The sequence below is a fragment of the Thermobia domestica genome, chromosome 1 (genome assembly GCF_964235325.1).
Source record: "Thermobia domestica chromosome 1, izTheDome1.hap1.1, whole genome shotgun sequence".
Lineage (NCBI taxonomy): Eukaryota > Metazoa > Arthropoda > Insecta > Zygentoma > Lepismatidae > Thermobia > Thermobia domestica.
In genome coordinates this window covers 86778666-86793820 of record NC_137454.1, presented here as the reverse complement: position 1 = coordinate 86793820, position 15155 = coordinate 86778666, and positions in this window count along the sequence as shown.

The following is a 15155-nucleotide window of genomic DNA, read 5'->3' as shown; positions in this document are numbered from 1 at the left end:
TTAAAAGATTTAATTCCGAATCAAAATAAAACATAATAAAACCCTTACCCAAAACTGTCTTTAAGTAATGTATAGAAAACTGACTAAAATAATGAACGTAAATTGCATATTAGTTGTTAATGATAGGAATAGTTCCCAACCCGATAATAAACATTTTACAAAAATAATTACAGACAGAAAATTTCATCACATTTCTTTAGCGAACGTATGTTAGTGGTTAGCATTGGCGCTATCGGGAGTCCTCAGGGTCGAGTTTCGATACCAAGCATCCTGACTGGGGAATTTTCACCGGTCGATTTGATTTGATTTTCAGTTTAGCGTCTCTTTCATCAGCGAGGCTATATAAAGCGAGACCTTGACCTACAGCTTAAATTGGGATTCGAACTACATAATCTCCCACTGGGAATCAAACCTAGGTCTCCCACGTCAAAGATCCGTACGCTAACCGCTTAGCCACAAGAGAGGACCGAAAATACAATACAATACAATATCAACTGAAATATGTATTGTACACGATAGGAATATCTCATTACAATAACTGCAACCTAAAACTCTTTGCTTCCCACCTCTTTTCCATACTTCTAGGTCAAATATCTAAAAAGGCTGAACACGTATTTAATAATGTAAAATAGAAAGACTAAGTACCAAATATTATATGTCAAATGCTATGAATCATCAAGAAATTCCGAGATGTGAACATCTTAATGTAAAAATTATAACCTCATCCTTCCCATTCCTTCCACGTCGAATTTTCAGAAATACTTTTCGTCACAAAAATTCTGTGTATTAATCAAATTTCAAGTATCTGGGAGCTGGGCCTAGTCGTTGATCAGTCAACCAGTCAAAACAACTTCTTTTTATACAGAATGATCTTTGAAACTATGTTGTAACTTTTAAACTAATTTATAAAAGCCGATAAACTGTTTAACATGCAAATATCAACAAGGAGAATTATTTGACATATTCCATACCATCTGAATAACAATCCAATATAAACGTATATATATTCATAAGTGGCACTACATCAGGTTATCTCAAATCTATATGTTAAACTAAGGTGTGCAATATTAAATTTATTATTCCGTGTTACGAACCAAGGGCTCTACAGTATCATAAACATCAGTAAATATTCAAATTTTAAAAACTTTTTACATTAGTAATAACTCAAATGAGACGAATATGTAAATGCATATTAGAAGTACATTAGTACCGAACAGTATTACTATGAATGACATACTTCTAACAAGTAGAAACGAAATTACAAGAAATTGGAAATTTTACTTTCTTCAAAATGTTTCCTTTCGAAAAAATGTTTAGATAAGTATCGCACCCAATCACATAGGTGGTTTATACAATAAACGTAATAAATACATCCTTAGAAATTTATAATTAATTTCTGACAAACAATAGCATTATACATTCAATATTATACGTATTTGTTTCATAATTATAGAAGCTTTTTGATACGCATTAATTGCAGATACGTATGTCGGGGAAACAAAATTAAGTTTATTCTGCAAATGAGTTATTGATGTAGGTTGTCAAGAATTGCAAATAATTTAAGAGTTGTCTCACGTCGAATAAACAAACTAAATGCCAATCAGACAAAAGATATAAAGATGTTACGCAGAACAAATGGCTGACTATTTTAAATGTTAAGGAGGTTAGTTAAATTGATTACAAATTAAACTGTGTAAGTTTGTACAGAACACGAGCAGTGTGAATATACCCAAGACTGAGAGGTCAATATTCTTCACACAACTTCGCAATATACACATGAGTAAACACATTGTAAAAGGAAATTATGTTATTCGAATCAAACAAAAATTCTATTACGCGACACACCCATCGTATATTTGTAAGTAGTACGAATGAGTAGAGTTCTGTTTGATGTAAACTTTTCAGTTCTTTTAATGTAAACTTCAGGGCATCACCACTAGGTGGCATTCGTTTGCCATTAAAGATAGAACGCATATAGCAAATTTTTGCCTGTGACACACTGATTTTTTAAAATATATATGCTTTTTTGGATTACAGTTTTGTTGTTGAAACGAACGTAAACGAAATTTTCCATTTGGCTCAAACTGCATTAATTTGCCTGCCTGTCTCCTGTGTGATCATCTTTGAAAAATATACCCAAAGGCGTGCAATTCTCTCCTCCATTAGAAACAAGTCTGTTGTTTGGGACTCAAATTCTTCGAAATCAAATATTAAAAGATGATAGAATGAGCCCTATGTATGAAATTTCTAGATATACATAATATGATAACAAAGCAATTTTAGAGGCCCGCGGTAGCTCAGTAATAGTGCGCTCATCTCTGATGCATGCCGTCCCTAGTTAGATCACGGGTTTAGCTAGATGGGCTTTGTGGTGAACAAACATCGTTTTCATTGATTTTTTTCGGTTTTCTCCACTTTCCTTATTCCATCATTTAATTCATTATCATCATCGTCGTCTCCTTTAACATCAAAGCATAATCATGAGACGTTAAACTTTTAAAAATAATCATTGGAAACATTTAAGGATAACTATAGCTATAACTCTATGGCCTATAGAACCCGAAGGTTCAATGTCGCCTTCACAAAGGCTCTTCATTTACTTCTGTCCTTAGCCAATTGGATCCAGTCTCTAATTGTATTCCTATTTCTGTTAGATCCATCTCAATATTGTCTTCCCATCTGCACCTAAGTCTTCCTAATGGTCGTTTTCCGATTAAACTTCCAGTTAAAACATTGAAAGCATCCCTAATTTCTTCCATTCCGGATATGGAACCTGAACACCTAAGCCTCCTATATTTGATAACCCTAACAATGTTTGGTCAATGTTTCGCAATCATACAAGCACAACAAGCAGAATTATTGTTTTATATATTTTAAGCTTCAAATTCTTGAACGAAATTCGTGACAACAAAAGATTTTGAATTGAATAATAACACAAATTCCCTGCTTTTAGTCGACATTTAATTTCTTCGTGAATATGTTTTTGTGTGTGTTAATATTGTTCCTAGATATTTGAAAGTAGCCACTTTGTCGAAAGTATTATTTGATATTTTAACTAATCCATAATTTGCAGTATGACTATTCCGACGAAATTTCATGTATTTAGTTTTCCCTGCGTTTACTTTTAAATCCGGTTCCTACAAGCAATTAATAAGCTTTCGCACTTCTTTCTATTGTTCTTCTATTATCCCCTGCTATATTTACATCATCAGCATACGCCATAACCTGGTGAATGCCATTCAACTCTAGGCACTGGTTATCTTTGATTTTCCTTATAGTGTACTCCAGAATTATTAAGTATTCTGCCTTTCGGCAGGTCCTGGGACTAATGAGTTTTTTTTTTTTAATTTTAGTTTTAGGCTTCGAAATGTTTCTCCCATGTTTGTCGATTCTCAGTTTCCTTTTTTAACTCCCAATATTTTCTTCTATCTCTCAAATCATCGATCAGTTGTGTTCTTCTTCTTCCTATCCTTCTCTTTCCTTCCATATTTCCTTCTATGATGGTATGAAGAAGACAATTTCTTTCCAAGATATGTCCAATCCAATTTGACCTTCCTACGAGGGATGCTGGCTAGAAGTATCCTCCTCTCCTATCCGTTTTAAAACATCTTCGTTTGTTGCTTTTTCTGTCCATTTTATCTTCTCCATTTTCCCCCAACACCACATTTCGAAGTTCCCTACATATTTCTTCTCTAATTTCTGTAATGTCCCAGTCTCTGAACCATAAAGTCCAATGCTCCATATATAGCACCTGACCAACTTTTTCCTTAGTGCAATATTAAGTCTGCTAGTTAAGAGTAATCTTTTCTTGTCCAATGCTTCTTTCACTATGGCAATTCTTGACCTGATCTCTTTAGTGCAGTAAGCGTCTCTTGTCAAAATACTTCCCAGATACTTGAAATTCTCGACCTCTTCAAGTTCTCTTTCTTCTACTTTGACCAGTAGGGGCACGTTTCCTCGGGATATTCTCATGTCTTTCGACTTTTCGATGTTGATTTCCATTGCATACAGTTTTCCGGTGTCAACTATTTTGTCACTCATCTCCTGCAGTCCTTCTTCGGTTTTAGCTATAATGACCGTATCATCTGCATATCTGATCTTGTCAATGGTCTGACATCCAATCTTGAAATTTCCAATTCCCATTAATGCTTCCTTCATTAAACATTCACTGTAAATGTTGAGTAATTGTGGCGACATATTACATCCTTGTCTGACTCCTCTTCCGATCTCCACACTACTGGTTTCTCTTTCATTCAAGCGCAACTTCATTCCTTTCCCTATGTACAAATTTCGAATGAGTCGTCTCTCGAGTTGACTCTGATTTCTTTAAATGTTTTCAAAAGTTTCGTCCAATTGACTCGGTCGAAAGCTTTGTGCCAGTTGATGAAGCACAAACATAGCTCTTCCTTCATCTCAAGAACTCGTTCTGATATAATTCTCATCAACCTAATAGCATTTCTGGTGCCTTTTCCTTTCCGGAATCCAAAATGATATTCTATCTTACTTTCCAGCCGCTTGTTCAGTATGGATGCAATAATATTTCCAGTGTGGGAAATAAAGCTGATGGTTCTGTGCTCGCTGCATTCTTTGCTTGCTTTTTCTTAGGCAATGCAATCATTGTAACATCAAGAAAATCTTTTGGCCATTCTCCACTCAGGTAGATCTTGTTAATAAGTGAAGCTAGTACTTTCATTGCGTTGTCTCCTAATCCCTTGAGAAAATCTACTGGTATGTCGTCGTCTCCAGTGGCCTTTCTCCTTCACATGTCTTTGATTGCGTGTTACTTCACTGTTCAATATACTTGGTCCTTTTTCTTCATACACCTCTTCCTCTGCTTCGATCGCAATATTTTTGTGGCAATTCTTCAGATCATACAGATCTTTTATATATTCCTCCCAAATTCTAAAGATTCCTTGATGGTCCGTGACCTCATGACCTTGTTGATTTTCAATTCCAAACGTTCGTATACTTTTGTTAGCTCTCCCTCCTAATTCTTGTACTTTCTGATACACGAGATCATATCTGTCACGCCATTGAAGTTCCATTCTTTATTCACATATCTGTTCTATGTACTTTTCTTTGGCTTTGTCCGTCTCTCTTCTCAATTCATTATTCAGGCTAATGTATTCATTGATGTCCATGTTTTTTGCCCTTCTGCGTTCCTCCATCTTCTTAAGCATCGCTTCAGTTATCCATGGTTTTCTCGGTGCTCTTTCCATCTTGCCAATGTTATTGTGGAGTGTGTCTAGTAGAATCTGTTTAACTTTTCCCTAACTATTTTCTACACTGCCGACTATATCGCCCATTGCTAAGACTTTTCTTCAATCTCTTATTTCACATCGCTGTCGATATTTCTTGGTAGCTCTAAGTTCCTTTTCGATTTCTCCTCCTATTTCTCTTGATCAACTTTAATCAGGTGTGCACTTCCGCCACTAGGAGAGTATGGTCCGAATCGATATCCGTCTTCACGTCTCGTACACTATTCCTGAAAGGATGCTCACAAGAATGTAATCTATTTGGTAGCGTTTCTTATCTCCTGGACTTTTCCACGACTTGGCTTTTTTTTCTTAAACCACGTGTTCATCACCAACAGATCATGTTGCCTACAGGAATCAATAAGCATTTAACCCCGTTCGTTTCTTCTACCTAGTCCAAATGGTCCCACTGTCTTATCCGCAGCAACTTCTCTTACTACGCTGTTGAAGTCTCCCATTACTATGGCGCTGATCTTACCTCTTCCTTCCTGATGCAAAATGTCACTAATCTCATCATACATTACCTCTACTTCATTGTCATCATGGTAGGTTGTTGGCATTTACACTTGTATTGTCACAATATCCACTGGTTTTGCACTTAGTTTTACAAACGTCAACCGGTCACTGCAGTATTCCAATTTCGTTACAGTTCTTGCTGCTTCGTTCTTCATTGTTATCACGACACCATTCTCGGTCTTAACGCCACCCGAATAGAATATTCTGTAATTTCGCGACACTGTCTACCTTTTTCCTGGTAATCTCACTTCACTTAAGCCCACTATATCCATTTTATATTTGTCCATTTCCATTTTTAAATTCTCAAGTTTGCCCGCACGTCGTAGAGTTCGTACTCATGTTGAAATGAAAGTTATTACTTTCTTCTTTGATGATTCTTCCCGGAGTAGTCCCCACCCACAAATCCGAACTGGGAACTATTTTACCTCCGGAATTATTCACCTCAGGAAGAATCATCATATTTATTTATTCTCCTCCTTCGTCTCCCCTGGGAAAAATATAATGTGATAGGATTCCCATTTCCTTTCCACACCTCCATGCCGTTGACCACCTTGTGGTTCATCCGACTTAAAGTTAATAAATAATGGCGACAACACATCTCCTTGTTTCAGGCCATTCTCGTCGTGAAAACTCGTAGACAAGAAATTTCCTAATAGGACTTTACTTTGGGATTCATTTAAACACATCTTAAATAATCTCCTCTTTGTTCCAGATAAGGAGAATGAGTTTGTGTATCTTGTTTCTCCATTTTTCCCCTCCTTCTAAAATTAACTCAGCTGGAATTTCGCCTTCACCTGAAGATTTGTTTCTTTAATTTCTTTATAGTAATTTCTATTTCTGTTCGGTTAGATTCTGGAATATACGGTTCTCCCATGGGCGGCGATTAGGGGGGGCAAAGGGGGGCAGTTGCCCCTCCACTTTTATTAAAGGATCCATTAATGTATATAGTTTCATTTGGAAATATAAAGTTTTGTATGTATTATTGGTTCATAGAATACAAATGGTGCCGTAAAATATTTGCCGTTCCATGACTACGTATTGGTTGTCTTTCCGTGGAGTTAAGAAATCTACAGAAATTGCGTTTTAATTACCATTAAAAATGGCCCAAAAATTAACCTATTGGAGCGCCACAATTCGAGCGTACTTTCATTTCATCTTACAGGGGCTCGATATGTTAGTTAGGAGCTCTGGAACTAATTGAGATATCATTTCGCAAGAAAAGAAGTCCTTCACAAGTTATTCTTTAATTCCACAAAAGTCGACAATTACTAAAATGTCTTTTCTTCTTTTTTATGGTAAGGAATATTTTGATTTGACATTTTTCAGTTTAACATCCTGTTCAGCAGCGAAGCTATATGAGACGTGGACTAATGATTAATGTAGAGTCCTAATTTTGCAGGGTAATATACGAGTTTAGGGGTGTACATATACAGTTTTGTATATACAATTAAATTTAGTAAATTCAACATAATTCTAGGTTTTAGGATTATTTTGTATAACTGGAATGTGGAGTGATTCTAAGTTGAGTTGAGTTGATTTTAGTTTAGCGTCCCGTTCAGCAGCGAGGCTATATGAGACGTGGACCTACTGATTAACGTGGAATCCGAACCACATGAGCTCCCGCGGAGTGATTCTAAGTATTGTTGAGTTTTGATGTATCCCAAGAAAATGAACTATACCTAATGGCAACGAACATGTCTCGGGAAGTTAGTATTTCTTTAAATGTCGTATCATATGCTTGTAGTATTCACTGTCTTTCTAAGAGTAATAATACATATAATGGCATGCGTGGAATTAAAAATATAAGTTGTTCATTAATTTCCAGTTTCAATGTAACTTTTGCAAAACAAGCCTTATTATTCATTACTATGGTTATTTGATTAATATTATCCTTTCTATTTATTTTTTTTTTCAAATTTGTTATTAAATAAGCCCCTAATCTGATCACACAATTTTCCAGACAGAATTTCAAGATGTTCATGAGCAAGGAATCAAATCTGTTGTTACACCATCGTTGTTTGAGTACAAAGGGCTAGTATCTACTTGCGTTGCTCTTGTCAATTTACGTAACAAAATATGAAACTAGATATACAGTATTTTAACTAAAAAAGACAGTATCCTAATAGTTATACAATCTTTTGTCAAACAAAATGTTACAAGCAACCAGGAAAACTAACATTGACATACAAATATTCAGATCATGTCTTGCCCCCCCACTTTTAACGTCCAACCGCCGCCACTGGGTTCTCCTGTGTGCATGTCCTTTTATACGAACATTAGTTTTTGACTGTATGTTAAGTCAATCATCAAAGAAGTCTTTCCATCTATTCAAGATCTATCTGTATCAGTGAGAATTGTTCTCTTCGGGGGTCCTTTAATACACGTATAAGCGCGAAGTCGATAGCCTTTCTTAAATTCGTTTATGCCCTTGTACATGCCCCGAATGTTTTTGTTTTTTACTATTATCTTCAAGTTCATTAACTTTAGCTTTCAAAAGATCGCTTTTCTTTGTTCTAATTTTTTTCTTAAGTTTCTCGCCTGATTACAAGGAAATTTTATGTAGTTATTTCATTCAGATTCGTAGCCACGCAATTTTGCCTGTTTTCTCTTCTCTAGTTCAATGCATTTCTGGTCGAACCATGGTTTGTTTCTACGTATTTCCAAGTGCTCCAATTTTTCGTTTGCTGGAATTTTAATGCTACTCATAATTTCAACCCAAGTATCCTCAACATTAGTTCACTCCGAACTTTCTAAAGACAAGGATCTATTTGGCACTTCAATCTGGTATTCCCCTCTCACTTGACTCTCCTCTAATTTCTTGGGCTTTAACTTCGTTGATTTTGATTAGTTCTGAACCAAATGTACTGAACATAGATTTCAGTGGTGCAAGAAAATTCCCTTGAATTATGTTCAAGTGAGAGTTTAATTTTGAACTTGTCTACATAAACGCTCATTTCAATTTTGTTAGTGCACACGGCCGTAAATCATACAATGACATACGACGCGGGTTTAACTTCAATCTTTCAATATATTTATCTAGTTTACTTATAAGAAGAAATTAAATATTCATAATGTACTCAGATGATGATAAATTATATAGAAAATAGTATACGATCACAATGTAATAATTTGTAGAATGCATAAAAATAGTGGTACAAGAAAGAAAAACTGACGCCAAATACAGAGTAGAAAGTTTGCATTGCATAATTGGATAACAAAATTCTTTTTGCACGATAGCGTTAAAAATTATTTGATTATGATTAAATACGGCCTTTTTTTAAAGACTTTCACCATTAGTTGAAATCTGCCAAGAATAAAGGTCGATCGGCCTTTTTTCTTTAAGGTTTTCATAATAAGGGTGTAAATTGGCCAAGAATAAGGGTCGATTTTTTTCAATCTTGAAACATACATTCCACTATAAATTTCGTGAAAACTATCCTGTTTAAATAAAGGATGCTTGAAATTATTCAATACTTTATGTCGAAAATTTTCTCGGTAGTAAGGTTTTTTAAACACACACAGGTACATGCGTAACTTTTCGTAGCTGAGAAATTTTCAAAAGGTCTGTTCTTCGGAATGACGCAATAAGACGCGAAAAATGTAACAAAAAGTACGAAGATATATAAACTTCGGTGTATTTAAATAGTTATTTTTTTAAAAAAAAGAGGAAGTGACTCATAAATTCTTTTATAAAAACAGAAAGAAAAAATGGGAAAACAGAGGTGTTCTAGATAAAGAAACCATAGCATGTTATTTAAACGTTAGTTTGTAACGGCTTCCATGCAAACGTTAACATATTAACTGCTTTGCTGACCTTGATAAAATCACACAGAATTTTGCGAACAGGTTTTGACTGTTTCAAGGACCGAGTGTGAACAACCCAGACACGACATACGTAAGTAAAGTAGACGCATAAATTTGAATCTGCGTGTCGTGTGTGAATGTGTGTGTCGTACGGAAAGGATAATGTTTAAAAAAAAAAGGAATTGTGGAGAAAAAGAAATTCTTGGCTAGGAAGAGTAGAACAGGTGAAGAAGATACTAAAGGTGTTTCAAAATGTTTTTGAAACTGAGTCAAACAGATTTCACATTGCTCTTAAAACATGTCTAAAATGGACGAATACATCTAGTATATATACGTATTCTATCATATCAGATTTATGTTTCCTCTATTTTTCTTACGATATACTCCCCCTTTAATTGCTTGTATTTTAAAATGATGAAACTTTATGTGTAGCAAGAAATTATTTCTCACCACAGTTCAAATGTCTTAGGAATTCCGTATTAAAACTGTCCGCTATAACTTCACACACATCTATCTATCTATCTATCTATCTATTTATATACATGTATGTATTCATGTAATTCAAAGGTACCTACAACAGTGGTTGGGTAGAGGTTATGAAGCCTCTAAGGGACACGATGGCTTATTGGTATAGCGCTTCAGTCTGGTGCGTGAGGTCCCTTGTTCGATCCCCAACTAATTTTGTGGTCGACAACATTGTGTCCGTGGTTATTTTTAGGTACTCCCACTTCCTCCCATTTCTCATTCCACCAATTCTTCTACTATCATTCACTTGTATTAATCATCATCTTTCTTAAACGTGGGACTTTAAACTGAAAGATTTCATTCACAAAGGAAATATGTTACTTTAAGTATTTGTTTACTTAAAGTTGGAATCAACTTTCCATAGTTAAATGAAATAGATGATAATGCACAATTCTATGCCTTAAAATTTACATGAGAAAGAAATAAAAATACATGAATCGATACACTGCTATTCTTGAATTCGTTTAAAGATGATCTTAAAATTTGAAACTTTATATCAGCGTTTCCCAACCGGTGTGCCGCGGCACACTGGTGTGCCGCGAATGGGCCGCTAGTGTGCTGCGGGGAAATCGAAACAAAATTATTAATTCTATAGCAACCAAATTGCAAGAAATAGGAAAAAAATGTATATTTTTGTATTTCACCTAATATATATATATTTTTGTATTTCACGACCAAACATTCTATGAAATAAAATTACCCTAACTCTTCATAAGGAACTCAAAACTATTCTTGGCCCTACTAGTCATCAAGGAAGAACCTTTCTATTTATTTCTTTATTCTCCTTCATCTTATTTAATAATTTTATAGGTCTATTCCCTTATGTATTTACCAGTTCTAGACATCTAACCTTTACATTAACTCTCGCCCTCCCCCTTTGAATAAGTTTCATAATCTACGGCTGAATCAATCACACTCAGCATATATTTGCCCATCTTGTTCCTTCTGGAACTCCAGCCCCTCTCATACCATTTATAGTATGTATTGAAATAATTAGTAACATCATTCGACCCGGAACCCTAGCTGTTCGATTAATAGCAAACATAATTGCAGGTCATCTCCTCTTAACCTTGTTAGGTAACACAGGTCCTTCCTTATCTCTCTCCATACTTTCATTACTAATAATTGGACAAATTACTCTTCTAATATTAGAATCTGCTGTTGCAGTAATTCAATCATATGTATTTGCAGTCCTAGTCACACTATATTCAAGAGAAGTTACTTATGTCAGCACCACAAAATCACCCCTACCACCTTGTCGATCAAAGCCCCTGACCACTTACTGGAGCTTTAGGAGCCTTAATTACAACCACAGGTCTCACTAAGTGATTTCATCAATATGACCCTTCCCTATTCTTCCTCGGCATACTAATTACCTTATTAACTATAATTCAATGATGACGAGATGTAACTCGGGAGGGAACATATCAAGGATTACATACTATCCAAGTTACATTAGGTCTTCGGTGAGGTATAATTCTATTTATTATTTCTGAGGTATTCTTTTTTGTTTCATTTTTCTGGGCCTTCTTTCATAGTAGACTCGCACCAACAGTAGAAATTGGATCTTTTTGACCTCCAACAGGTATCGTCCCATTCAACCCAATACATATTCCCTTACTCAATACTGCAATTCTACTAGCCTCAGGAGTCACTGTAACATGAGCTCATCACAGATTAATAGAAGGTAACCACACTCAAGCCACTCAAGGTCTATTACTCACTATTCTCCTCGGTTTATACTTCACTGCATTACAAGCATACGAATACTATGAAGCCCCATTCACCATTGCAGATGCTGTCTATGGCTCAACATTCTTCATAGCAACAGGCTTCCATGGCCTTCACGTTATTATTGGTTCTACATTCCTAGCCACTTGTTTATTACGTCACCTTTTATCACATTTTTCTCCCACACACCATTTTGGATTTGAGGCTGCTGCCTGATATTGACATTTTGTAGATGTAGTATGACTATTCCTTTATATTTCTATTTATTGATGAGGAGGTTAGCCTATTTAATATATATAGTATATTTGACTTCCAATCAAAAGGATCAGTTAAATGAAATAGGCAATTAATACAGTTTTAACGACTGGTCTATTAACCATTATTGTCTGCTTAATTGTCATAGCTATTTCAACTCTTCTTTCCAAGAAGGTCATTAATGATCGAGAAAAAAACTCCCCTTTCGAATGTGGATTCGACCCTAAATCATCAGCTCGAATTCCTTTCTCACTACGATTCTTCCTTATTGCTGTAATCTTTCTCATCTTTGATGTAGAAATCGCCCTTCTACTACCAATAACAATTACTATTAACAACACTAATACATTATCCTGATCTCTTGTCAGACTAACATTCTTAGTAATTCTCCTAATAGGCCTTTATCATGAATGGAATCAAGGATCCCTAACATGAGCTGACTAAATGAAATGGGATAATAGTTAAATATAATATTTGGTTTGCATCCAAAAGGTGTTGCTGTCAACTTATCTCATAAGTAGGAAGTAAATAATTGCACTCAGTTTCGACCTGAGCCTTTGGTCTCTTGGCCCCTACTTGTTAGTTGAAGCCAAAATAGAGGCATTTCACTGTTAATGATACTATTGGGATTCTTCACCCCAACTAAGGAGATGTGAATAATCAAGAAGAAGCTGCTAACTTTTATCTTTAGCGGGTCGTACCGTTAACATCTCTTAATATAAAATAATATAACCCCCTTAGTATAAATATTACATTACCTTTTCGGGGTAAAAAAGAGAGTGCTCTTCTCAGGGAGTATATTTAGGGAATATAATTTCTTCTTAGTATCTTCAATACTATGCTTTCAGTATAAGCTACCTAAATACACAAATATAAAGAAGCAGAGGAAAATTGTAAAGATTAAAAAAATTAATAAATACATTTTAAATAAATTATCTTGTGATTGTTGAATTAATATTGAACCGTCCTTAAAACTACTATACATGCCTTGGGCACCAAGACATTCTCTTCACCCTTGATCAATATTATTATAATATGCACCCCCTACATATAAAGGTAATTTAATAATATAATTTGTTGATAAATAAGGTAAAAATCATATGCTTCCTATTATTGTAGAGCTAAAATAAAATTTTACACACACTAAAGACTGCCCAATAGAATAACTTGATAATAAAATACCAACCCACAAACCTACTACACTTACAAGCAGGGCACCTATTTTTAGATGTAAAGGTAAAACGATACAATTAACAGCAGGAAAAATCAATTAACTCAATGTTGCAAAAGGTTTCATTTTCCTATTTACGGTTGGGGGTCTCACAGGAGTCGTATTAGCAAATTCATCTTTAGATATTGTTCTCCATGACACTTATTATGTGGTAGCACATTTTCACTATGTGTTATCTATAGGTGCTGTGTTTGCTATTATAGCAGGACTTATTCATTGATTCCCCTTATTTAGAGGAACAACAATAAACCCTACATGACTAAAAATTCAATTCTTAGTAATATTTATAGGAGTAAACATCACATTCCTTCCTCAACATTTCTTAAGTTTAAGAGGAATACCTCGCCGGTATTCAGATTATCCAGATGCCTACACTACATGAAATATGGTATCAAGTATTGGTTCATTCCTTTCCTTCGTTGCCGTCCTAGTACTTGTAATTATTATATGAGAAGCCTTTGCAAGAGCTCGACCAGTAGTCTTTTCAGACCAACAAACAACATCCTTAGAATGATTCCAGAACCTACCACCTGCAGAACATAGTTATGCAGAACTTCCCTTATTAACAAACTTCTAAGGTGGCAGATAAGTGCATTGGGCCTAAGCCCCAAACATAAGAATAACCATCTTCCTTAGAAATGGCCATTTGAAATCAGCTAGGTCTTCAAGATGCAGCCTCTCCTGTAATAGAACAAATAGTATTTTTTCACGATCATACAATACTATGAATTTCTACAATGGAAAAAATACGTTTAATTATAATATATTATTCTACATCTATTACTGTGTAGCAGACAGTATTTCGGCTCGTACACATTTCCACTGTTAGCTGCAATGTACGCTTCAATTGAGAGTCATACTAACACCGAGAAATGGAAGCACTTGTACGGCATGCGTCAAATGAACGTTCGTAGAACACTCATTCGCACGTGAATGACAGAACGACACTTTGTTCAACAGCTGTGTTTTGACTGTGATTGCAATAATATGTACCGGTTTAGGTTAAAACAGCAAAGTTAAAAGTACAAGACATTTGTTTGTTTGTTCGTTATTTAGTGATCTTCGTTGTTAGTGAAAGGTTGGATACAGTTTTCGAAAAAGAAGGTGTATTTTTAAAAATCTGAGTCCTTTATTTCATTGCAATTATTTTCTATTTTAAAATTAGAATAAAAATAAGCATAATGAAAACCAGTGATCTCTGTGAGTTCATCTCTGTGAGAAGGAGATCAGTAACCACAGAAAAAATACAATGGTGTTTTATATTTGAAAATAATAATAATAATAATATCTATGAGTGTGCCGCGAGAATTCATGTTACACCCGTAGTGTGCCGCAAATTGAAAAAGGTTGGGAAACGCTGCTTTATATGGTCAAGAAATATCCATCTATAATAGAAGAAAATATATACTGAGAAAAAAACAGGAGATTTCACCAATAGCTCTAATTGATTCTTCGTCAAGTAAGGGTACTGCATTATGATATAATATATAAAGTTCATCAACTTTTAAGACAATTTGAGCTTTACAAGTTATAGAATGGGTTTTGTGGCAAAGAAATGGATGTATATATTATATATGGATCATTATGAGAGCTAGGACTTGGGAGAGTCTTTCCTCTCTCCAATTTTCTTTGCCACAAAAATTGTAAAAATTGTGATATGTCTAATTAGTTAAACATCTTTCCAAATTATATAATAAGGATGTTATGTAATAAATTTTATTATGCTGCTAAACGCAATGCAAATATTTCAACTTATTTATTCCATAGTTAATATCGAAAGCGGCTTAATTTTAGAGGTGCCCCTCCAGTTTCAAGCCTACAAAAAAGCACTTAAAACA